This window comes from Mustela erminea, chromosome 17 (assembly GCF_009829155.1).
Source record: "Mustela erminea isolate mMusErm1 chromosome 17, mMusErm1.Pri, whole genome shotgun sequence".
Classification (NCBI taxonomy): domain Eukaryota; kingdom Metazoa; phylum Chordata; class Mammalia; order Carnivora; family Mustelidae; genus Mustela; species Mustela erminea.
In genome coordinates this window covers 28,342,197-28,368,545 of record NC_045630.1, presented here as the reverse complement: position 1 = coordinate 28,368,545, position 26,349 = coordinate 28,342,197, and the positions used below count along the sequence as shown (strand labels likewise).

The 26,349-nt window shown below is 39.5% G+C and overlaps 1 protein-coding gene across 5 annotated transcripts in view; it reads right to left on the bottom strand.

The window, feature by feature from the left end:
• The window catches only part of RC3H1 (ring finger and CCCH-type domains 1), an 84,842-nt gene extending 58,896 nt beyond the window's left edge, over window positions 1–25,946 (bottom strand). For all 5 annotated transcript variants that reach the window (XM_032317085.1, XM_032317081.1, XM_032317082.1 and 2 more), the window contains exon 1: window positions 25,846–25,946. The gene's annotated coding sequence lies outside the window, so the exon portion shown is untranslated. The remainder of the gene's footprint in view (window positions 1–25,845) is intronic.
• Window positions 25,947–26,349: the final 403 nt, after the last annotated feature.

Genomic DNA, 26,349 nt, shown 5'->3' with positions numbered 1-26,349 from the left:
GGAAAGATAAAAATCATTCACGGGGAAGCTACCCGATCAGAAGCTGAAACAGTACTCTATAAAGTGAAAGACAACTTCTTTTTTTTTTTTTTAATTACTTTTTAAAAAAATTTTTAATTTTTAATTTTTTTATAAACATATAATATATTTTTATCCCCCAGGGTACAGGTCTGTGAATCGCCAGGTTTACACACTTCACAGCACTCACCATAGCACATACCCTCCCCAATGTCCATAACCCCACCCCCCTTCTCCCAGCGCCTCTCCCCCCAGCAACCCTCAGTTTGTTTTGTGAGATTTAGAGTCACTTTTATGGTTTGTCTCCCTCCCAATCCCATCTTGTTTCATTTATTCTTCTCCTACCCCCTTAACCCCCCATGTTGCATCACCACTTCCTCATATCAGGGAGATCATATGATAGTTGTCTGAAAGACAACTTCTAACTTTGTGTACACAGTTTAAAACTCCAGATATCTATTCTACATAGAGTTATGTGCCGCACGGAAGAGGACATCACCAGATATTAAGAAGTAGCAGAAAAACATCATCTTGAAAGTACCCGTGAGGTAGTAAGCAGGGAAAGCTTACCCATTACAGCAAAACAGCCAAAGGCTATTTTATTTTTTTCAGCTTTTGCATCAATATTCTGCTGAATATTACATACACTACATTGTCAAGTAAGTTTGTCATCACCATTTAGTGGTATTCCAAAAACAGACAACACAATAACAACTAATCAAAATCAGGAATATCTTGGAATACACTAGGCCATTTTAGTTGATCTGTTATCTTGTTAATTGCTTTCAAATTAAATGCAGATTTCTGATATTAGTTGCTTTCTTTGTGAAAACTGGTGTCTCCTTAATTTGGCCTCTTTTCTAAACCACAAAGATAACTCTCTCTGTCCCAACACAAGAAGATCCCAGAATAATTTTTGGTGCCTAGGCCAAATATTTCAACCAGACTTTAAACAGTTTTTCAGATCACATTCAGAAATCTCTCCTCCTACTGCAATAATAGGCTCCTTTTGAGAACAGGAAGTTTGTTCCTCTGGTGTGCACAAGTTATTTTGAGACACAATGACAAATCTGATTGGCAAGTATTCAGTAATCTTGGATGTAGGGATAAATACAAAGAAAAGAAAATCTAACTTTCATATTTCAGACTATTACAATGAAATTGAGATATTTTGAGGGGCAGCACTAATAATCTGTTTCTTTAACTTACCCCTTTTTACTAGTTCTTTCCCACCCGCATGCTTAAATCCTTGTTCAGAAGAGCTTAAAAACACCCACATTTCTATCTCCAACCTGTCTCCAACCTTTAATTTAAAAAAAAAGGGGCAGTTGATTGACTCAGTTGGTGGAACCTGCAACTCCTGATTTCATCAGGGTCATGCATTCAAGCCCCACACAGGGCATAGAGTATACTTTAAAAAAAAAAAAAAAAAAAAAGTCATTTAATCCCTGTCCTTATTTTCTTCCTAGGCTCTATTCTTTACTCCGTCACCTTTGGGTTGTGGGTTTTGATTTTTTTTTTTTTTTAAGATTTTCATTTATTTATTCATGAGAGACAGAGAGAGAGGACCAGAGAGAGAAGCAGGTTCCCCGTTAAGCAGGGAGCCAGATGCGGGGCTCGATCCCACGACCCTGGGATCATGACTGAGCTGAAAGCAGGCAACTAAGCTGAAAGCAGGCGCTTAACCACGGAGCCATCCAGGTGCGCCCCCCCTTCACCTTTCAGTTTTAAAACTACCATTCTATCCCAATCGCTATGACTCTGAACAAATACATCAACAACCTTCTTTTGAAATTCAACAGTTATGGGGTGCCTGGGATGCTTGGTCGTTAAGTTGCGGCCTTCAGCTCAGGTCATGATCCCGATGTCCTGTGATAGAGCCCCACACTGGGCTCCTTGCTCAGTGGGAGGCCTGCTTCTCTCTCCCCCACTCCTGCCTGTGTTCCCTCTCTCGCTGTGTCTCTCTCTGTCAAATAAACAAAATCGTAAAAAAAAAAAACAAAAAAACTCAACAGTTATATCTCAAGTCATTATCTTCTTTTTATACAGCATTTAATGATGTTGACCATTCTTCCCTTTTTGGTTTCTATAATGCCATAAACGGCAGGCCACTCCTTGGGTGTCTCTGTTGAGGGCTTCTCCTTCTCTGCCCATTTCTGGAATATATGTGGTTTTTCAGAATTCCTTCCTCAATTCTCTCCGCTACAAAATTTCCCTGAGAGATTTCATCTATTCTTCAGCTTTCAAATACCAACTACACTCTGATGATTCCCAACTCTACATCCCAGTTCAGACTTCTCTTCTGAATGTCAGCCAGGGCCATATAACCAGTTGGCTACTAGCCACCCAGTATTTTCCATGTCCAACTAGTGGGCCATGAATGGCCAACTAGTGTCTCAGATTATCTCAATCTCACCAAAAACCTTCTGTTCCCTATATCAATGATCAAATCTCTTATCCATTGACAGAAGCATGGGGAATCACCCCTGACTCCTCCCTTTTTCCTCAAGCCCTTCCCTCTCAACTAATCAGTCACTATGTCTATCACGTTATTTTTTAAATGTTTGAAACATTCCCCATCCATTCTCAATACCTAAATTTAGATGACCAACATCTCTAACCTAGATTACTGGATTTTTTAACTATGGTACTGCTGTTAACAGTATCCTCAACAGAGCAAAGCTAGGGTATATAAATAGACTCTAAATTCCTTAAAATCAGAGAACATCTTGGGTTTTTTTCGTCTCTTGCTATTTTCTCTATGGTTTTAATATAGAAAAAGCCAGCCAATATACATTAGCAAACCTATCAAGCTGGAGTATTTATTTTCCCCAACACTAAGTCAACTGAGTTAATGGAAAGCTAGCTGCTAGGGAAGAAACCTAGGGCCTTACCATGCAGAGTAGCATGCACAGATCACCAAGGATTTTAAAACTTGAAATAACAACACTTTGAACCAACCAGACCTTAAAGATATCCAGAGAATACCTAACAGCAGCAGAATTCTTTTCAAACACATATGGAACATTCTCTAAGATATAGCACATGCTAGACCATAAAGTAAGTGTCAATACATTTAAGAGGATTGAAATTACAAAAGTTATAGTCTATGAACACAATGGAATGAAATCACAAACCACTAACAGAAAGAATTCTGGGGAACTCACGAAAAGGGAAATTAAGTAACATGCTCCTTTTTAAAAAGATTTTTATTTATTTATTTGGGAGAGAGAGTGCAAGAGAGTGAGAGACAGCATGAGCAGGGGTAGGGGTAGAAGAAGCTGGAGAAGCAGACTCCCCACTCAGGAGGGAGCCAGAAGTAAGGCTTGATCCCTGGACCCCAGGATCATGACCATGACTGGAGCTGAAGGCAGACACTTAAGCAAATGAACCACCCAGGCACCCCTAAATAACATACTCCTAAGTAACGAGTAAGTCAAAGAAGGAATCAAAAGGGAAATTAGAAAGTATTTTAAGATGAATAAAAATGAAGACACACCACACAAATGCTTGTAAAATACACCTAAAGCAAGGTTTAGAGGGAAGCTAACTTCTTAAAGCCTGTATTAAAAAAGAACAGGGAAGGTGCCTGAGGGGCTCAATCTGTTAAGTGTCTGCCTTCAGCTAATGTCAGGATCCTGGGATCCTGGGACTGAGTCCCTAGTTTGGCTTCGCACTCAACAGGGAATCTGCTTCTCCCTCTCCTTCTGCCCCTACCCCCACTTGTGCTCTCTCAAATAAATAAAATTTTTTAAAAACATAAATAAATAAAAAGAAGAGGGAGGTGGGTGGGGAAATGGTGAAATAAATGAAAGTGATTAAAAGTATGTTTATCATGATGAGCACTAAGTAATGTATAGAACTGCTGAATCACTATATTGTATGCCCAAAACTAATACAACACTCTGTGTTAGTTATACTGAATTAAATTTTTAAAAAAATAAATAAATAAGGCAAAAAAAAAGAATAAGACCAAAAATTAAATAAATAAAAAATAAACCAGAGAAAATAAAAATTAGAAAATTAAAAAGAAGAAAAATCAATAATCTTACTTTCCACCTTAAGGCACTTGCAGGAAAAAAAGATCTCTGACATCGGCAGCATAATAACAAACTCTCTGAAGCCAAAATGTGAATTTACATCGGTAGCAAGTGATGCCAATTTTAGACAATTACTCCCATAAACATACAAAACAGAAACTTAATACACCAGACAGTATAAGCTTAAAATTTAAAAAACAAAAATAAATTTTTAGAAGTTTAAAAATTCAAGTATTCTTATACCCTGAACTGTTTAATATTAACCAGTTTAAGAGGTATAAACCCAATCTAAAAAATATCTTGGTAGTTCCTTTTCCCAATGAACACACACACACACACACATTTCCATTTAGGAAGAAGGAGAAAAGATACCTCAAGGTTTATAAACTCATATAAAATCCAGGTTTTTGTTTCATTATTTTAGGCAAACAACTTATAACATGAGCAAATAAGCCTTAATATATCAAAGCTGGAAGAGAGAAAAACCCTCAACTTTATCTTTCAAAGGGCTTCTGGAATACCACTTATTAGCAAGCTATACTGGCTTCCCTATCTTTGATGAAAATTTTCACTGGTTTAATATAAGCAAATGAAAACTTAAACAGAATGCTGTTTTAAAATAATAACAGCATTTCCTATGGGTTAAAATATTCTAAAAACTTAAAAAGTCCATTAATTTTAACTATCATAATAACCCTGCAAAATATTATCGGACCCTTGAGAAAATCACCGTTAAACCATATTATCAAGGTTCACAGCCAATGAGGGCTTGTGGAGTTTAGATCGAACCATGATGTGTCTAACTTTACTACTGTTAACACTGTCTCCTTAGGTTTTTAAATCATTTGTTGTTAGTCTGCAAAGATTCCTCCCTCTGTAATTTGACTTTGCTGCTCTTTCTATTAAGAGAGGGGGGTCTATTTTCCCACCTCTTGAATCTGGGTAGCCTGGACTTACTTTGAATAGTAGGACGCAGCAGAAGTGATATTGGAGGAGTTTCAGAGCCTAGACATCAGCTGACCTTGCAGCTTCTACTCTCACTCTTGCAACATGGTGCCACTGTGTGAGTTCGCTTGCACTAGCCCCCAAGGGAGAGACCAAAAGAAGAGAGAAAAACTGTCCAAGCTCAGACCCCTAGAGCAATCAGCCCCAATCTGAGCTTCCAGATGACTGAAGCTGCATGAGTGGCCTCAGTGGAGACTAGCAACAGAACCACACAGCTAAACCTTGCCCAAGTGTAACCAAATAGTTACTGTTTTGAGCCCCTATGGTTTGTTACTCCAGGACAGGTATCTGATGAGGGTTGCTAGTCAGGCCAGGGGTGGGGGTACGAAGAGGGGGGTGGGGTTACGGACACTGGGGAGGGTATGTGCTATGGTGAGTGCTGTGAAGTGTGTAAGCCTGACGATTCACAGACCTGTACCCCTGGGGGCAAATAACACATTATATGTCAATAAAAAAATAAAAATTTTTAAAAAATTTTTCAAAAATGATATCTGATAACTATTTATATAATTAAGACATAACAACCAACATAACACTTAAAATGCACCACAGCCCTTTTGAGAATACAATAATACTGAATGCAGTATCGACAATGGAGTTTGAAAGGTTCTTTCAACTGAATTACAACCCTTTACAAGAGTGAATCTATCTATCCTCTTTTCTTAAGGCCCTAAAATTTACTAATATACTGAAGTACCTTCTTAAACACAACATGCCTAAATTTAGTTTCTTAATCCTACAGCATAAATTTATAGTAACTAAGGGGAAAAGCATTTAAGTATACCAACGGTAACATTTTCAAAGCACAGCGTGGACAACAAATCCTCTAGACAAAACACGTACCACTTAGGCTCAATTTAAATCCGTCTAGAACTTTTTACTACATTCCAACTTAATACATTTGTCATCTGTGCTAACAGTTCTTTATCCTGATGTGCCAGAGAAGCATTATTAGCTCTTAATGCTGATAGATTCATATGCTTATAAGTTAGATGTTATTAGTCTTCAGTGGTTATAACTGAAAGACTACTTTCCCTAACAACATTACCTTAGTTATCTTAAGCAGGTTATACTTGTTTTTATCTACCCAAAGCATCTTTACATACTCTCCAAATCTATTTCCTCCCCATCCCCACTGTGAGATTTGGGTGCCAAGCACTTATAGATTATTCATGTAATCCCCCAACAACCTTCTGAGACAGCGATCACCTCTACTTTACTGATGAAAGAAAGAAAGAAAACTGAAAGTTACTCAGCTGATTTAGTGGCCTAGTCATAATTTGAACCCACGTTTGCCCAACTCCAAAGCCTGTACTTTTCCCACTGTAATTAGTCTTCCAACTTTTAGCACCTGTAATTTTTATTGCATTTATTAATGATTATTTTATTACTTAGCCAAAAATAAAAATCTAAATTAAATGTGCCTGTTTTAGGTTTAACCTGAGCATTAGTTTTAAATTAAGTATATTTAGTACAGGAACCCTGGAACTGTTTAAGCTCTGGGTTTTTTTTGTTGTTGTTGTTGTTTTTTAATTAGGTTAGAGCAACTACTACATTTCTATTGAGAATCACAAGGAACATTTTACTAAACATTTCACAAAAATAATCAGAGGACTAAAACAGTATTTTATATATATTTTAAGATAGTCAAGACATACTGAAGTATGGCATACATACAGAAAAGCATATAGATCAAGAAGTTCAAGTCAATGAATTATTACGAAGTAAGCATACCTGTACAGCTGACCTGTATAGCTGACCCTTGAACTGCCTGGGTCCACTTATATGCAGATTTTTTTACAGAGCTAACAGCAGGGAGCCTGGGGGGCTCTGTTGGTTAAACAACTGCCTTCAGCTCAGGTCATGATCTCAGGGTCCTGGGATCTAGCCTCACATCCCTGCTCAATGGGGAGTCTCCTTCTCTCTCTCTCTCTCTCTTGCTCTCGCTCTCTCTGCCACTCCCCCTGCTTATGCACTCCTGCTCTGTCAAATAAATAAAATCTTAAAAAAAAAAAAAAAAAAGCTAACAGCAAAAGCCACAAGGCGTTTACTTATACCTGCCTGCTCTCGTGTCCACAGAACAAATCAAAGGTGGCTGCAAAGAGGTTATGCCTGCTGCGCTGAGAACCCAGGGAGACCTAGAGAGGCGGTCAGCAGCCCCCGGGTGCCCTGGGATGGGACAGGTCTTCAAGTCACCCCAGGGTGAAAGGGTTGTATAGGTGGGGTGGTTGGGTCAAGCATCAGGGACTAAACTGAAGGAGGAACATATCTAGTGCCCTCAACCTTCAATCCTCCAGGCAGCCCCACCCCTACCTGGATGCCACCTCTCCCCAGTAGCACCCAGGCCCAGTGTCCCTGGGAGGCCCACTACACTTACATGTAGTCACAGGTGCCAATGGCACAGGTTAGTGCTACATGGCAAGGCAGATGGAGTAGCTGTACTTTGCCTCCAAGCCTCTGCCGCAGCCAGCAAGTCACCCAGCAGCTGCCCTTGCTAAGCCAAGGCCACCAGGCTGCAAAAAATGACCATCCCAGAACAAGGTCTGCCCCTGATAATACCCCTATCTCTCACTCTCTCCCTCTATCAAATAAATAGGTAAAACCTTAAAAATAAATAAATAAAGTAAAATAAAAATAAAAGTTCTATACAGTGGATCATCAACATGTATTTTTTTGTGTTTTGGCTTCTTTCATTCAAGATTATTATTTGTTAGATTTTTTTTCTACTTTCATATTTTTTTTTTCTAAGATTTTATTTATTCATTTGACGGAGAAAGAAGAGTATAAGCAGGGGAAGCAAAAGGGAGATGGAGAAGCAGACTCCCTGCTGAGCAGAGAGCCCAAAGTGGGGCTCAATCCCAGACCCTGGGATCATGACCTGAGCTGAAGGCAGACAATTAACGGACTAAGCCGCCTGGTGCCCCTTAACATTCTTACTTTTAAACTGTTAAAAACACTCCAGTTAAACTGATCACAGTTAGAAAACAACCCTACATAAAGTCATTTTTGAAGCAATGATGACATTTGGATTTTGACTATCAGCAGATTTCTGGTATTGAACTGGAAGGGACAAAAACAGGTGTCAGCAACAAAACTTGAGAACAGAGTCCCCTCTTTACTCCAGAAAACAAAGCAGCATATCTGTCACACTCATAACCCCCACCTCTTTCCTTTCACTTGCTTCTTTCTTTTTTCCCAGGGAACCTGTGCCTTAACTTCCTTGGTGGCTACCACAGGGCTGTGACTGATTCTAGAACTGGACAACAATGAGAAAACAGGAAGATGTATTCAGAACAGGTAAGTTGTATATGCAACTCGCTTGGGATGCAACAGCTGGATGACACTCGAGTACGTACTCTGACCTAAGGAATCTTTGCCTTAGAGACCTAATCGAACATTTGGAACAATAATAAAGCAGTAAGAGTAGTATTAATAAGATGTACTGTCCACATAACCCAAGAGCTGAGGCTTAAGGGCCTTGTCATTACTTTATTTTTATGGACTATGCCTGAAAGGATTTAAACTATTTCCAGAAAACAAAAGTTGAGTGATTTTCAGTTGCACATGCTTGAAAAATAATGCAACAAAATAAGAGGTGTGGATTATTTCTAGACTGTTATCCTGGGCAAAAATTTCATTTTGAGGAATTAAAAAAAAAAAATGGACAAACTGTTACATGACTCCAAACACAGGGGATTATAGCTACAATATATTTATATATATAAGGGGATTTGGAACAGGTAAATTGTGATTTGGAACAGGTAAATTGTAAAGGAAGATATTTTGTTGATCTCCAAGTAGTAGCTACTTTCAGAGAATCTACTGGTTTGTTGCTACTATATCAGAATTAAACACAAAATACTTCTTTCAAAACACATAATGATGACCTTCTGGGGATTAAATTCATGCTCAGGTTTGTGTAGTACATTTATATGTGCTGCAGACAGCAAGGGATAAAAGGTTTCTGAAAGTCTCACTGATGTGGGCTGCACAATAAACAGTAATTACTACTACTAAATTACACTTTTTGGTAAAAAGAGGGAGCTCTGCTTTCCTAAAGAATTATGATCAGTTTGCCCACTATTCCCCCAATCATTAACCTTTCCCTCATTTCCCTTTAAGCATTAATCTATGAATTCCCTAATGAAGGGCCTTACTTATTTAACTTATTTAAACCTGATCTCTCAACCCCAATCCCACTACCACCATACACAAACTGCTGCTTTCCATCTTGTTCCTGATTAATTTTTCTTGTAATACTTCTCACTATCCGATATGCCCCTTTACTTTTTTCTTACAGTGCATACCCACCACTGCCAAAATGTAAGCTCTACAGGATAGAGATTTTTGTTTGTTCCTCTATCTAACCCTGAGTACATTCTATGTGCCAGGCACTACTCTAAGTGTTCTACATGCATTATCTCACGTAGTCTATCAGAAATCACAATGTAAAACTTAATTTCAGAGTTGAGGAAACTGAAGAATGTATTAGATTAGGTAATATGCTCAAGGTCACATGGTAACTAAATGTATCCTGATTTTTAAAATGGCAATTCTTTCTGTAGTCTTTGCTGCTTTGGTGACACTACTATCCAATTTGACACTTGATGTACAAATCTGGCAATCTGACAATCATCCTAGATTCCATCGTTTTCTACTCTTATTAAAAAAATGTTATCATTGCATCTATATATTCCTTTCCTTCTCTACTTTCCTGAGGACCCATATTCATTCACTTAAAAAATACTGAAATCCTACTATGTGCCAGTGGCCTAGGATCTGAAGTTACAGCCCTGAAAGAAAGAACAACCCTGCTCTCACAGAGCATATATAGATGGCCTTCTAACCCGGATGACACAGTAACCTTTTAACTGATCTCTGCTTCCAGCTTTGCTCCTGCCTTCCTCTACTCTCCTCACAGCCGCTGGTTATTCACCTATGTTCTTCTTCCATGAAAACTCAATAAAAAAAATAGACAACAGACTTCAACAAACATTTCACAAAAAGGATATCCAAATGGCCAACAGGCATACCATATGCCAGCTGAAGTTATAGAATAACATGACACACGGCACCTGGGTGGCTCAGTCAGTTAAGTGTCTGCCTTTGGCTCATGTCATGATCCGGGATCCTGGGAAGGAGCCCCCCATTAGGCTCCCTGCTTAGTGGGGAGCCCTCTTCTACCTCTCCCCCTGCCCCTCCCCATGCTTGTGGGTGCTCACGTGCTCTCTCTCAAAAAAACAAAAACTTAAAAAAAGAAAAAAAGAATAGCATTACACAGGTGGGGAATTTAAATTAAAATGACAATGAGATACAACTCCATATATATTAGAAGGGCTAAATTTTTTTTTAAGATTTCTTTTTTAGAGAGAGTGAGCATGAATGTAAGGTGCTTCTCAAACCATCTCCATGCTGAGCACCGAGCTGCCGTGGGACTTGATCTCATGATCCTGAGATCACAGCTTGAGCTGAAACCAAGAGTTAGACCCCCAAACCGCTTTGGCACCGAGGTGCCCCAGGCTAAAATTTTAAAACAACAATACCAAAGAGGATATGAGCTGTGAAATTCTCATACAATGCTGATGGCAGTGTAAGTTGGCACATTTCACTTTGGAAAATTGGCAGTATCTACTTAGGCCAAACAAATGTCTACAAATGACCCCAAAAATTCTACTCCTGGGTATTTATATGAGAGAGATGACTAATTATGTCCATCAAAAGATATATACAAGAAAGTTCATAGTGGCTTTATTCCTAAAAAACTCGAAACAAACTAGAAACAACCCAAATATCCAGCTACAGTAGAATGGATAAACTGTGATAAAGTCACACAATGGAATACAATATAGCAATAATAAAAGAAATATTGGGCGCCTGGGTGGCTCAGTGGGTTAAGCCGCTGCCTTCGGCTCAGGTCATGATCTCAGGGTCCTGGGATCGAGTCCCACATCCAGCTCTCTACTCAGCAGGGAGCCTGCTTCCTCCTCTCTCTCTCTCTCTGCGTGCCTCTCTGCCTACTTGTGATCTCTCTCTGTCAAATAAATAAATAAAATCTTAAAAAAAAAAAAAAGAAATATTGATCTGTTACATATAATATAGCTGAATTTCACAGAAATCATAATGAACAAAGCCAGATAAAAATAGCACCTACTGAAGGATTTAATTTATAGAGGAAATAGACTACTTTTTACGACTTCATTTAAAAAGAACCAAAGTGTCTATGGTGCTAAAAGTTAGAATACCTGTTGGTAAAGGTGGGTGGCAGAGGGGAGGGTATTGCCTGGGAAACAGAAGAAAGAATTCTTAGGTCCTAGAAATGGTAGGGATCTTAATTTAGGTAGTGTTCTGGTATATCACAAGTGTATGTATGTAAAAAGTCATCAAGATGGGCCCCTAAGACGTTTTTACTGTTTTTTTTTTTCCCCAAGATTTTATTTATTTACTTGAGAGAGAGAGCGCGCGCGAGCGAGAGCTCACAGAGAGACAGTGAGAGGGAGAAGCCGACTCCCTGCTGAGCAGAGAGCCCAAACTCAGGCTGGACCCGAGGACCCTGAGATCATGACCTGAGCTGAAGGAAGACACTTAACAGACTGAACCACACAGGCACCCCAAGATTTTATTACTCTTTCCTGCATACATATTATACCTCAATTAAAAAAACATCAACAATTTCTTCAATGATGCCTGAAGAGGATCAATCCCAAGTACCTGAACATGCCATAAAGATCTTAGGATGTGGCCCCCACTTACCTCTCCAATCTTACTTTTCATCACTAGCTGCTTCATATTTTATTCTCTAACAAAGTATTAAGGTTTCCTTGCACACAATATATTCTTTTCCACTCTAGGTTTTGTTTGGTTCAAGTATTCCCCTAAATCTAGAAATTTAAACCTCTACTCATCCTTTAAGGCCCACTTAGGTCAGGAAGCTCTTTCAAGAAGCCTTTTTTAGCCCAGCCTATATTAGGTACTCCTCTTGTGTTTCCAATATATTCTATGTTCTTTCTATATGAGAAAGTCCATACTGTTGTGTGCTGCATGGCGTGTAATATTTGCTCAGTAATTGTTGAAGGACTGAAAAAAATCACTAATGTGCCTGATTGTAACAAGTTTCATATTCCTAAAGATAGTGCTGGGACAATTCACATAAAAGATAAAGCCGAATGGCATTAGGACTTAGGACAGCAGGATGTATCACCACACAAAGAGTCAAACTTTTTAATACTGGTACTTAATATTTAGAAGAAAGTATGTTTCCAAAATTAAGCACATCCTTAAAAATATCTATAACCCAGGAAAACTAAAAGTGAAGTGGCAGATTAAAAATGTAAGAATAAAGAGGCTAATAATGTGAGAGGCGCCTGGGTGTCTCAGTCGGTTGAGCCTCTACTTTCAGTTCAGGTCATGACCCTAGCATCGGTCTCCTTGCTTACAGGGGAACCTGCTTCTCCCTCTGCTTGTGTACACGCACTTTATCTCTCTGACAAATAAAATGTTCAAAAGAAAAAAAAAAAAGCTAATCTGAAAAGACTACATATTGTATGGTTCCAATTATATAATATCTTATTCCAGAGCATCTGGGGGCTGAATGGTTAAGTGTCTGATTCTTGATCTCAGGTCAGGTCTTGATCCTGGGGTTGTGAATTCAAGCCCTACATTAGGCTCCACGCAAGGCAGAGAGCTACTTAAAATTTTTAAAAATTATATTCCAAATAAACACATAAAAAGATACTCCACATCATAAATCATCAGGAAAATGCAAATTAAAGCAACATGATACTACTATACACTCATCAGAATGGCCAAAATCCAGAACATATACAACATCCAATGGTGGCAAAGATGTGGAACAACAAGACCTCTCATTCACTGTTGGTAGGAATACAAAATGGGACATCTACTTTTGAAAACAGTCTGATGGTTTCTTAGAACTACACATACTCTCACAATACTATCAAGCAGTCACTTTCCTTGCTATTTACCCAGAGGAGCTGAACACTTATGACTATACAAAAACCTGTAAATGGATGTTTAGAGCAGCTTTATTCATAACCTCCAAAACTTGGAAGCAAGCAACCAAGATGTCTTTCAGTATAGATAAACTGTGGTATATCCAGACAGTGGAATATTATTCAGCATTAAGCTATGAAAAAAAAAAAAAACGGACAAAACTTAAATGCATTGCTAAAAGAAAGAAGACACCTGAAAAGGCTACTTACTGCATGATTCCAACTACAGGACACAATGGAAAAGGCAAAACTAGGGAAACAATAAAAAGATCACTTGCTGCTAGGAGTTGGAATGAGGAGATGAATAGGCTTTTCTGGGTAATGCAAATACTCTGCATGATACTGTAACTGTGAACACTTGTCATTATACATTTGTCCAAACCCATTAAATATACCACACCAAGAATGAACCCTATATAAACTATGGACTTCAAATGTCAATGTAGAGGGGCGCCTGGGTGGCTCAGGGGGTTAAAGCCTCTGCCTTCAGCTCAGGCCATGATCTCAGGGTCCTGGGATCAAGCCCCGCATCGGGCTCTCTGCTCAGCGGGAGCTTGCTTCCTCCTCTCTCTCTGCCTGCCTCTCTGCCTACTTGTGATCTGTCTGCCAAATAAATAAATAAAATCTTAAAAAAAAAAAGTCAATGTAGATGCATCAATCTTTTTTTTTTTTTTTTTGGAGGAGACTGTGCATGTGTGGGAGCAGGGAGTATATGAGAAATTGCAGTACCTTCTCAATCTTGCTGTCAATCTAAAATTGCTCTAAAAAGTCTTTCAAAAAGGGGCACCTGGGTGGCTTAGTGGGTTAAGCCTCTGCCTTCAGCTCAGGTCATGATCCCAGTGTCCTGGGATCAAGCCCCGCATCAGGCTCTCTGCTCAGCAGGAAGCCTGCTTCTTCCTCTCTCTCTGCCTACTTGTGATCTCTCTCTGTCAAATAAATAAATAAAATCTTCCCAAAAAAAAAAAAAAAAAAAAAAGTCTTTTAAAAAGAAAAAAGAATTTAAAAAAAATCAACTGAACCCGACATCTTTCCCAAATATGGAGAACCTATTGACAGGTTTTACTCCCTACTTCCTTTCCCTCCACCCTCCCCCCCAACCATTTTGCCATTATGCACCTAAGAAGTTGTTGAGTTTTATCTTGACACAGAGTACAATGAATTAACTAATGCATGTCAATCATTAGGAAACTAGGTGCTACTACTTCAATATTCAATGATGTTTTCATAAGAGTATTATCTATTCTGGCCTTTGTGATATTCTAAGTTACTCTGAAGTGCATTTAGAGATCTATCTATCCTAAGGATTTCTTTTTTTTTAAATTTCACAAAACCATCTTTTTTTTTTTTTAATAGCAGTAGAAAGAAAATAAATCGGCCTTCTGGGCTCTTATGAACAGGTTTTCATCAACTGCATACCTACAGACCTATCATAATAAAATCACATTTCTGAAAAAATTGACTCAGATAATGAGTAAATCCACAGAATCTATAACTCAAATTTTCTAAATATATAGAGAACCTTACATTTATTTTTTAAGCCTCTGATAAAGTTAAAGAAAAGCTAAATTCAAGCAAAAACTGTTTAATCAAAACAGTTCAAAAACTTCTTTCAATGGGGTAATTAATGTAAAATTTGACACATAAAACATGGCTTTTAAAAGAGTAATTATAGGGAAAGCATTTCAAAAGGAAGGCTAAAACCCAAGGTTTTTTTTTTTTTTTTTCAAAGTACAGCACTTAAATATGGAAGACTCTTTAACAGAACATCTCCACAAAAATGGCCTTTTGAGCAAGCATGACTGTATACTGATACAGGGAAGGTCAAATCAAGACCAAACACAATATAGCTACTTTCAGCAAAAGTAGAGCTATAGCTTATTTATTTAAAAAAAAAAGGGGGGGGTCTGGGTGGCTCAGTGGGTTAAAGCCTCTGCCTTTGGCTCAGATCATGATCTCAGGGTCCTGGGATAGAGTCTGCTTCCCACCCCCACCTCCCCACCCGCCTCTCTGCCTCCTTGTGATCTCTGTTTGTCAAATAAATAAAATCTTTAAAAAAAAAAAAAAGGGGCAAAAGAGAATGACATAAGGTTCTCCACTTCTCAAGCTCTGGAAACTTCACCGAGGTGAGTTAAGGAAGATACAAGTTCATGTGGTAACCAATTTGGATTTTACAGATTAAAATGTAGTATGAATAGAACCCAAGTGTAAAGCCAAGTGCCAACACGGAATTCTGGATGCCAATAATGTTCAGTTAAATTCTATTCACCCTTACTAGCCAATTCAGAATTAGTTGTGGATATTAATTTTCATTATTGAAAATGACTCATACTCAAAAATATTTTCCCATCATAACTGAATTATAAGAAGAAATCAGCTAAATGGGATAATTTTCTTCTTTAAGATTCTAATTATTTAAAGAATAAGAATAATTTAACTATTAAATCTATAGTTAAGACTATAAATATACTATTTAAAATTAGATAGTATATAATTAAATGGTTCCCAATGACCTCTTTCAAAAGTGATTGTAACTTCAAACACAACTGTAAAGACAACCCCAATTAGTGCAGAGCCCAAGAGAGAACTAGGTTAAGGAGATCTAAATTCTAATCTCAATACTGCCATTTATTAGCTCTGAGACCTGTATATCCTTGATAAATAAATTTGAAAGGTTTAGAGAAAAACAAGAAAAGGTGACTCTAGATTTTAGGAACACCAAAAAATGGAGTAAAAGATGATACTCTAATAAGAAATCATGGAAACCATTAATGGACAATATTTGGTAAGACTGTTTCATTCAGGGGGTAAAGTTTATTATGTAAAGTTCAGGGCTGCCGGTGACACAAGCAACAAAGCACAGAAAATGTAGGCCTGAGGACAAACTGAGATCATGTAAAGAAGTAAGTTTTCTCTGAGAGTGAACATAAACAGGAAACTGGACCTTCGGAGGATAGTTTACATCAGCACTCTTCAATAAAACTTCCTGAGATGTTCTTTGTCTTCAGTTTCCAGTATGGTAGCCACTAGCCACATGTGGTTACTGAATCACTGAAATGTGGCCTGGTGCAACTGAGGAACTAAATTTTAAATTTTATTTTATTTTAATTAATTAAAACTTAAGTTTATGCACAAAATGAAATATTACTTAGTAGTAAAAAGAAATGAGCTAGGGACACCTGGGTGGCTCAGTCAGTTATGCATCTGTCTTCCACTCAGGTCAGGTCCTGGGATCATAAGTCCTGCATCAGGCTCCTTGCTCACAGTGAGCCTGCTTCTCCCTCTGCCTGCTGCTCCCCCTGCTTGTGTAAGCTCTTTCTCTCAGACAAATAAATAAAATCTTAAAAAAAAAAAAAAAAAAAAGAGCTATCAAGCCCCACAAAAAGACATAGAAGAACCTTAAACGTTACATTGCTAAGTGAAAGAAGACAATCTCACTCAGGAAACTACACAGCACAAAATGTGAATCCTCATATAAACTATGGAACTTAGTTAATAACAATTTATCAACACTGGATCATCAATTATAACAAATGCACACTAGTACAAGATGTTAACAGAAGTAACCGTAAGGGGAAGGTGTATACGGAAAATCTGTACCTTCAGGACATTTTCCTATAAACCTAAAACTGCTCTAAAAAAATTAAGTCTATTACAAATTTTATATTTAAGTAGCCATTTGTAGCTAATGGCTAGTTAAGGAATAGCACAGATCCATATCAATGAAAGACTGACACGGGAAGAAAATGAGAATGGTATCTCATTTCTTTCTTTCCTTTTTTTTTTTTTAAAGATTTTATTATTTATTTCACAAGTAGGCAGAGAGGCAGGCGGGGGTGGGGGGGGGAGCAGGGGAGCAGAGAGCCCGGTGTAGCGCTCGATCCCAGGACTCCGGGATCATGACCTGAACCGAAGGCAGAGGCTTTAACTCACTGAGCCACCCAGGCAACCCTGGTATCTCATTTCTGACCACTACTTTCAAAAGTACACATACAGGGACATCTGGCTAGCTCACTGTATAGCATATAGCATATGACTCTTAATCTCGGAGTTGTAAGCTCAAGCCCCACACTGGGTGTAGAGTTTACTTAAAAATAAAACCTTAGGAAAAAAAATACACATACATTTAATCCTAAACTACACAAAGTTTATACGCAGCTTCAGTAGCAAAACGATTTCAAATAGTCTAGATGAGTATCTTTCTAAAATGATTTTTGTTAAACAGAATTTACGGAGGAAAATTATTTATTGACTGAGTACTATGTATCAGGTACTATACTGAAGATGTATGTTATCTCATTTTAAACTTCAAAATGAATCTTTAAGATTTCATTTATTCATTCATTCATTCATTTGAGAGAGAGAGAGAGCATGCATGCACATGTCCATGCAGATGTGTGTGCTAGCAGCAGGGAGGAGCAGAGGGAGGAGCCTGGGGGGGAGGACTCAGGTCTCATGACCTGAGCTAAAATCAAGATTGAGTTGCTTAACTAACTGGCCACCGGGGCACCCCCAAAACAAATCTTTAAAAGGAAAGTATATCTAGGGCGCCTGGGTGGCTCAGTGGGTTAAGCCTCTGCCTTTGGCTCAGGTCATGGTCTCATGGTCCTGGGATTGAGCCCCACATCAGGCTCTCTGCTCAGCAGGGAGCCTACTTTACACCCCCCCCACCCTGCCTCTCTGCCTACTTGTGATCTCGCTCTCTGTCAAATAAATAAATAAAATCTTAAAAAAAAATAAAGGAAGGTATTATCATTTCTGATTTTAGAGATGAAGAATCATAAAGCTTAAGTGATAAAAGATGGAACATAGATATCGGACTCCAAAGCCTGTGTTCTAATATACTCTGTACGTATTTTTATGACTTCCAAAATTATGAACATAACTGAAATTTCCTACAATGAATTTATCACCAGGAATAGGTTAAAAAAAAAAGGAATAAGTTATATAGCATAATAATTAAATAATGACAAACTCAGTCTACTGAGGTGTTGTCCCTGTATTAAATGGCCCCAAGCTAACATGGTTTTTTTCTGTAAACCCCTCCCCTTCCTGTCCCTTTTACCTATAATGCCTCTACTCCCACAGCTAATTTGCACCTTTTAATCTGCTATGGAATTAGAGAACAGATAATCAAATTTATTAGAATTATGTACAAACCAAGAGAGCACCTAAATCAGTGCCTTAGTGCAGATGATCAGGTTCATTAATCTTGTAACAAAAGTTTTTTTGTATACTTCTTATTCTAAACTGGGACCTGGAGAGATGAACTACTGCTCCATAATAAAGCTAAGAATCCAATAATCCTACTTCACTCACAAATCTTCCACTAAGCCATATTTTTAAGTATAGATCTCTAAACATCACTTCACTTAAAGATGTTAACAATAAATGTACTGTTTTGTTTTTTTTAAAGAATTTATTTATTTGAAAGAGAGAGACAGCAGGCACACACAGGACGAATATAGGTGGGGAGGGATGAAGTGGGAGGGAGAGGGAGAAAGAATGTGAAGCAAACCCACATGGAGTATGGAACCACACTACGGCTCAATCCCAGGACTGGGAGATCGTGACCTGAGCTGTGACCTGAGCCGTGATCTGAGCCGAAACCAAGAGTCTGACGCTTAACTGACTGAGTCACCCAGGCACCCCAATGATTAAATGTATTACTTTAGTATACTAGCTTTCCTATGTTACTATAAAAAATAAATGAGGTATATACAAAAATACAGAAGTATTTATAAAGAGTTAATACTTTTCTGAAAAAAGTCCCCCTATTAAAGAAAAGTACTTAATTTTAAGTATTTGTAAGTAATTCTTTCTCATCACTTTTTAAGTTGCCCTTATAACGAAGTTTTCCCTTGAAAAGGGGCTATTACTGAAGTGACTTTTTATATGCCCTTCTTGTCCCAAGATTATGGCCAGAGGATATCAAGAGTAATCTGGAGGTTGCTGAGGGCTTGTTTTAGAGTGTTTTCAAGTCTGATGGAGAACTCTTGACATTTGGAAACAACTAAGAAAATATGAATATTTAAAACCACATTTTAAAAAGGGGGAGAGGGAGGGGTGCCTGGTCGGGCGACTGCCTTTGGCTCGGGTCATGATCCTGGAGTCCTGGGATCAAGTCCCACATCGGGCTCTCTGCTCGGCGGGGGTCTGCTTCTCCCTCTCACCCTCCCCTTCTTGTGTGTTCTCTCTCTCTCTCAAATAATAAAATCTTAAAAAAAAAAAAAAAAAGCGGGGGGAAGAGGGAGATTAATATCAAAATTTAAAATTTTCTGCCTCACTTAGATCTCCTGTAATTCATTACAAATCTTTACTAATAACATGAAACTTGTTTTGCGCCTATCACCATAAATTTAAAGATTTCAATTTAATTGGGGCAGGGAGGGAGTACCATTCTGAATTTAACAAAAGGATAAGAGTATTTCCAAAGCCCGAAACTGAAACTTCAAATTAAGCAATCCTAAATTTACAGAAGTCTGGGGCACTGGGCTGGGTCAGTCAGGAAGAACAGGCAACTCTTGATCTTGGGTGTAAAGATTACTAAAAAGGAAAAAAAACCACAAAACCTTTTTTTTTTTTAAAATATTCTATTTATTTGACAGACAGAGAGAGAGAAAAAGAGAACAAGCAAGAGGAGAGGCAGGCAGAGGGAGAAGAGGGCTCCCTGATGAGCAAGGACCTGGATACGGGACTCAATCCCAGAACCCCGGGATGATGACCCGAACTGAAAGCAGACACCTAATCCACTGAGCCACCCAGGTGACCTGAAAAAAATTTTTTTTTAAAAAGGGTTGTCTGGCTTGCTTGGTGGGTAGAGTGTGTGACTCTTGATCCTGGGATTGTTGAGTTTGAGCCCCATGTTGGGTGTAGAGATTACTTTAAAAATAAATAAAATTTCAGAGGTCAAAGTGCATTACACATTATTCCAGAATAATAATTTTCTCCCTCAATCCATAAACTAAACCAAGCAAAAAATGCTACAGATCAATTGGTTCTGTAACAGTGTCATGTTTTTGGAGGGAGTCAGGAAGAGCCAAAACCTAGGTTTTTAATACTTATTCTACATGTGATTAAAAGCAGAGTGTCAGGTAAATTATAGCTCTGAATATTCTCAAAGATTAGCTGAGTAAAATAATTACAAAGTCAGATTCATAAAGATCAAGAAATTTCAACCTAACGATCATTTTCCAATATAATCTAAAAAAAAGGGAGGGGGGAGGAAAAAACAAGAGAGAGAGAAACCAAAAGGCAAACAAGTTGTAGAGCGCAAACTAAGTCCGTCTTAGCTGCTCCTATCTGTATAGAACATCATAATTTAGTTAATTCTCATAACCCAATAAGGAAATACAAATGAGTCTGAGAATTTGAGTAGAACTCCTTTGGAATCATCAAAATTAAAACTGCAAAATGAAAGAAAACTTTCAACTTTTCTTCCATAAAGAGTCCCTGGCAGTCTGCCTACTGTACTCAAGAAAAGCATGCAAAGAATGAGGTGGTTTTTGATTCCTAACAATCACATCCTGAAGTTTTTTTCCTACCATTTCAATTATACATAATACTGCTTCTTAATCTTGACTCAATATAAATTTATGTTAATTCCACAGAGACAGAAAGTAGAATGGTCCTTGCTAAGGACGAGGGGGAGAGGTGAAAGGGGGCATAACTGCCTAATGGGTAAAGAGTTTCCTTTGGGGGTGATCAAAGGGTTTTGGAATTAAGACAGTGGTGGCTGCACAACATTGTGACTATATTGCTACTGAACTGCTTACTTTAAAATTACTAGTTTTATGTTAAATGACCTGAACCTTAATTAAAAAGTTGTTTATGTCAAGATAGATATATATATAATGTATATATAATATACATATAATACATATGTATACAATGGCCTCTTTAGAGTTCTTCTTCAAAAACATTGCCACCATGTTCAAATGCTATTTAGATCTTGGAGATTTCTAGATGCATTACAAGTTAAATTATTACCATATACTCACAGTAATAATCAGTGTGATGAGTACTAACGTCAGTGCTAAAATGCTTAACATCAAAATATTGCTGACATAAGACATATATTTGTTAATAATCTCAAAGAAAAACATAGATGAACCTTAAAATATTCACTCCTCTACCGCAGGTCACAATTTCAGTCAGCTCAACTGTGTACGAAAGGTCAACTAAAATTTTTTACTAAAATTCTTTTCCCAGGGGCTCCTGGGTGGCTCAGTGGGCCAAAGCCTTTGCCTTTAGCTCAGGTCATGGTCCCAGGGTCCTGGGATGGAGCACCGCATCAGGCTCCCTGCTAGCAGGGAGCCTGCTTCCTCCTCTCTCTGCCTACTTGCGATCTCTGTCAAATAAAATCTTAAAAAAAAAAAAAATTCTTTTCCCAAACCTCAACCAATTAGGAAAACACTGTGAACTAATAAGAAGTGCCTAAATTACATAAAGGGTAAACAAGAATATTATATAAGAAGTGAACAGGCACAAGTCTGACCAATAACAGCTATAAATAAATATGCTAAAGTTATATGTCCTGGGGATATAAGGCAACATTATTTAGGATTAGTAAACTGCTCACTTAAAAATACACAGAATCTAAGAAACGTTGGAATAAGAAAAATTCCTTTGTATTACGCCAGACAAAATCATTCTTAGGGCGTAACAACCTCCATGGCTAGTCCAAATCCAGCCTAGACTCCAGGATTAAACAAGAGAACAAGGTCTTCAAAAACGTCCAAAAACGTCCTACAAAAACAGGCTGATTTTGAAATCTACTGTGACTGTTTTGATGCAGGCCAATGTGAGAATTTAAATACATCTGAATCTAACCCCAAAGAATATCTGAACTCCTGAGCATTGACAGGGCCAAAGCTAAAGCAGGTCAGTATACCCTGCCAAAGAACATCTTGCTCCGAGGTATCCACCAAACAAGGATCATTTATCAGTGTATTCTTCACTGTGTTGAGTGCCAACCACTCTCAAGATATATCCAAGAGTAGACTGCCTAGCCTCCCAGAGAATTCCATTTTGAACCCCAAGATCTAGAGACGAAAAAATGGTGCAGAACTCTAAATGGTTTATGGCCTTAAAAAATTATAAATGGAGAATTTCAAATGTTAGCTGACCCAACTTGAGCATCCCTGAATGTTACTAAAAGCATTTTTAAATTTCCATGAAGTATTTCACAGGCACAATTTAGCAACTGTTTACATAGCAAATTACAGCCATGAAACGATTACAGTAATACAACAAATCTGTCCTATGTAAATGGTATGAGTTTCTAGATCAACCACATTTAAATTTACTAAAAGCAAAAATAAGTGTTTCATTTGTAATTCACATGAATAAATACTTTCTCAAACTTAGAAGTGAGTATTTGGCAGTGTATAAATAATGTTAATAGAAAGATATTAGGGCTAAAGGCAAGTACAGCATTACAAAGCACAGCTGCTGATCAAAACAAGGAAATCCGTCAACATAGGAAAGGCTTCAAAGTTAAACCTTGAGACACATGGTGGCAGTAGTAAAGCATCTAATTTGTCCACAAGACCTGGGTTTGAGTAAGCTCTTTTACCTATTAATTATGTGGCCTTTTTGCTAGTGACATAGCTTCTCCTAGCCTCAGATTCTTCATATATAAAGTGAGAACAATACCACCAATATTATAACCTAAATAGGAGAATTAAATGTGAATGTTTTTACTCATTCAACAAAGATGCTTTGAAAAATTATAAAATTTTTAGGTAGAAAAAACTCAGATTCTTCAAATTAATCATATATATTAACTTTTAATATTACCAAGAAAATGTAAATCTTGTTCTTAAGCTATGATTCCAAAATCTCACAAGGAAATTCTTAAATATTACCTGAGAAACTGAAATTATCAGAATAAACACTGATAAAATATGATGATACAGGGATATCTTAAAAGAGTTTTGACACCTATTAAAACCAGAAGTCTCTAAAAGGTTTTTCAACATTAAACAGAAATAGGGACCCAGACCCAAACCATAAATTGTTAACACCCAATTTCAAATACAAAACCTTAACATTTAAAAATCTTTTGTTTGGGGACCCCTGGGTGGCCCAATTGGCTACCTGTCTGCCTTTGGCTCATCCCTATCCCAGGGTCCTAAGATCACCTCCCCATATCAGACTCCCTGCTCAGCCAGGAGTCTGCATCTCTCTCTGCCTGCCTGTCCCCACAACGCTCGTGTGCGCTCCCAATCTCTCTCTCTCTCTCTGACAAATAAAAATGTTTAAAAAAAAAAAAAAAAATCTTGGGGCGCCTGGGTGGCTCAGAGGGTTAAAGCCTCTGCATTCAGCTCAGATCATGATCCCAGGGTCCTGGCATCGGGCTCTCTCCTTGGTGGGGAGCCTGCTTCCTCCTCTCTCTCTCTCTGCCTGCCTCTTTGCCTACTTGTGATCTCTCTCTGTCAAATAAATAAATAAAATCTTAAAAAAAAAATCTCTTTTGTTTTCAGGGAAATGTTATTAAGTATGAGGCAAATCAGTCCTTCATACAACAAGAAGAGAGGTTTCTTTTCATAACAAAGCAAACTAACCACTTAAAATTCTCAAACTTGTACATTCTAATAGGTTTAGGGTCACACATAAATATAAGCATCATTACAAGCTAGACTTTACGTGCACTTTGTGCTGACCCAAGAAAATTAAGCGTTAAAAAAATTATGGGTTTCTTGGGGTGCCTGGGTGGCTCAGTGGGTTAAGCCTCTGCCTTCAGCTCAGGTCATGATCTCAGGGTTCTGGGATGGAGTCCCACATCGGACTCTCTGCTTGCTAGGGAGCCTGCTTCTTCCTCTCTCTCTCTCTCTGCTTGCCTCTCTGCCTACTTGTGATCTCTCTCTCTGTCAAATAAATAAATAAATAAATAATCTTAAAAAAAAAAATTTATGGGTTTCAGCACTTCAAAAAAGAAGTGTCCTTTCTGAAACTTACTCCCTGAAAATTCACATTTGCTGAAGCCATGTTAAAGTCGTTCTTTCCCCATCACTTTAAAGTCAAAACATCTACATTATTTATGCTAGGCATAAAATGAAAGTTATTTGTATTTTTCCACTTTATTTCAAACCTAAACAACAATAAGATACTTCAACCTCCATTTTTGTTCAAGTGCTAATGTATTTACTGTCAATTCTTCTGAAAGAATTAAGGACTAGCTCCACTCAAATTTCACATAACCTAAAAATGTTTTGAATTACAACACAGACAATTCTAAGCAGAAATTTACCCTAAAAATGGATGAAAGATATTAACTGGCATCTTCAATCTTCCTTTTAAGAACACAAACTAGGTGGACCTCGCAACTGAACATTAAATAGTCGAAAGCAATCTTCCTGGATGCATCCAAACACTTTTAATATAAATTTCTGCACACCTGGGTAGAAACTGGAATAGAAATAACTTGAATCACCCCCCCCAACCCCCCCCCACCTGGAAATGCACGAGGTAGATGTCTCGAAAAATTAAATTTAGGAGTAGTCGCAGTTAACTGTTGAAGTTACAGGCACCACTGCCGGAGGGCAAATGCAATAAAGAGCTGTTCCTCCAAAAGCCTAAAAACCCTCAAAAGAGAACAGTTGTTTGTAGTTTTTTAAAGTTACAAAAAAGTTTTGAAATCTTATTAAAATCTGCTTTAGAAATCACATCTCAAACTCAAAGGAAAGGTTTAGTCTTAGAACAAATTACTGAAAGGCAAAAATTAGAACAGGAGACAAGCCACAAGAAGTTCTAGCCTGGAGAAGAACCACTTCTCTCCTGAAGAAAATGCTTCATTGGGTCCATTCTGGGCTAACGTTGTTGTTTCTTATGCGGCACATTAATAATTCAAAACGGTTCGTTTGAAGAAAAGTTCTATTCAAACATTACCATTTGTCTTCGCGTTGCCAGTTAGTGGCTTTGTTTCCAGTTTCATGGACTATTCTGGGATGTCAAGAGTTATATTATTACTGCTCCAAAAGAGCCCTTGTTTCACTCTCACCCGGGACGTGGTCGTAACTGATGTTGAGAGGGAACTGATGCCAAGAGATGTTTTAAGAACATCCCTTGGCCCTCCATCCCTCCCCAGCCCATATCGATAATCGCGTTTTACCTCGCATGTTTCTTGCTGTTGCACGTAAAATTTTTTTAAAAAGACACCCGCATACACGATTCCCCTATCGCCATCAGGAAGAAAGAAGACCATCTGGCCCGATCTCCAGGAGCTTCACGGAAACAGACACCGTGAAACCCACAGGGTCGAGGAAGGGGAGCGCGCAAGGGGTCAGCGAAGGGAGCAGCCCCGAGTGCAGGGACGCGGAGGCGGTGCCAGTTTACAGACGCCTTCACCTCCCCACCCCCACAGACCGGGGGGGTCCAAAAAGCATTTCCTGCGCGCACTCTCCGCCCGCCGAGGCCCTCGGAGTAACCGCCGAGCTGGGCGCCTTTTGGCCCCCTCCCTCCGGCCGAAGTCTCCCGCGCCCTCTCCTCGGCCGGGGCGGCGTCCGCACCTCCCCACGGCCTACCCACCCGGCGAGGCCCTCGCGGCCGCGCTCGGAGGCCTGAGGCCTAAGGACGCCGGGCGCTGACAAGCCCCGCCGCCGCCGGCTGGGCCGAGGCCGGGGGGTGGGGTGGGGGGGGCGGCGGCCGCTACCGCCGAGGGGCGGAGGGCGGGCGAGGACGGCCTCTCCCCCGCCGCGGCTGCCTATTGTTCCCGACCGAGGCCGGCTGCTGCCCCGCGCTCCCCTCGCAGCCGCCGCCCGCCGCTCGCTCACCGCGCTGGTCCGAGCAGCAGCTCCTCTCAGCTCCGAGTCCCCGCGGCCGTCGCCACTGCCGCGGCAGCCGTCGCCGCCGCCGCCGCCACCGTCGACTCTGACTCTGTCCCAGGCCGCCGGGCCACGGCCGCCGTCGCCACCGCCAGCGCCGCCTCCAGCCTCCCACCTGCTGCTGCTGAGGCTGCTCCTGCAGCAGGGGCCATCTTGTTGGTCGGCCTCCTCTTCCTCCTCCTCCTCCTCCTCCGCCCCGTCGCTCGTTGTCCTCGTCCCCTTCCTCTTCCTCGGGCTCCGGGCCGCCCCGGAGACTGGGGCGGGGACGAGGGCGAAGCCCCTCCTTCGGGGGGCGGGGCGCGAGGAGGGGAGGGACGGAGGGAGGGAGGGAGGGAGGGAAGGAGGGGATGGGAGGGGCGGGGCGGGCGCGGGAGGAAAGCTCTGAGTCACCCGCAGCCAACGCCCGGGAGGGAGGCCCGCGACGCTCCCCGCCAACCCCCGGGGCGCACCCAC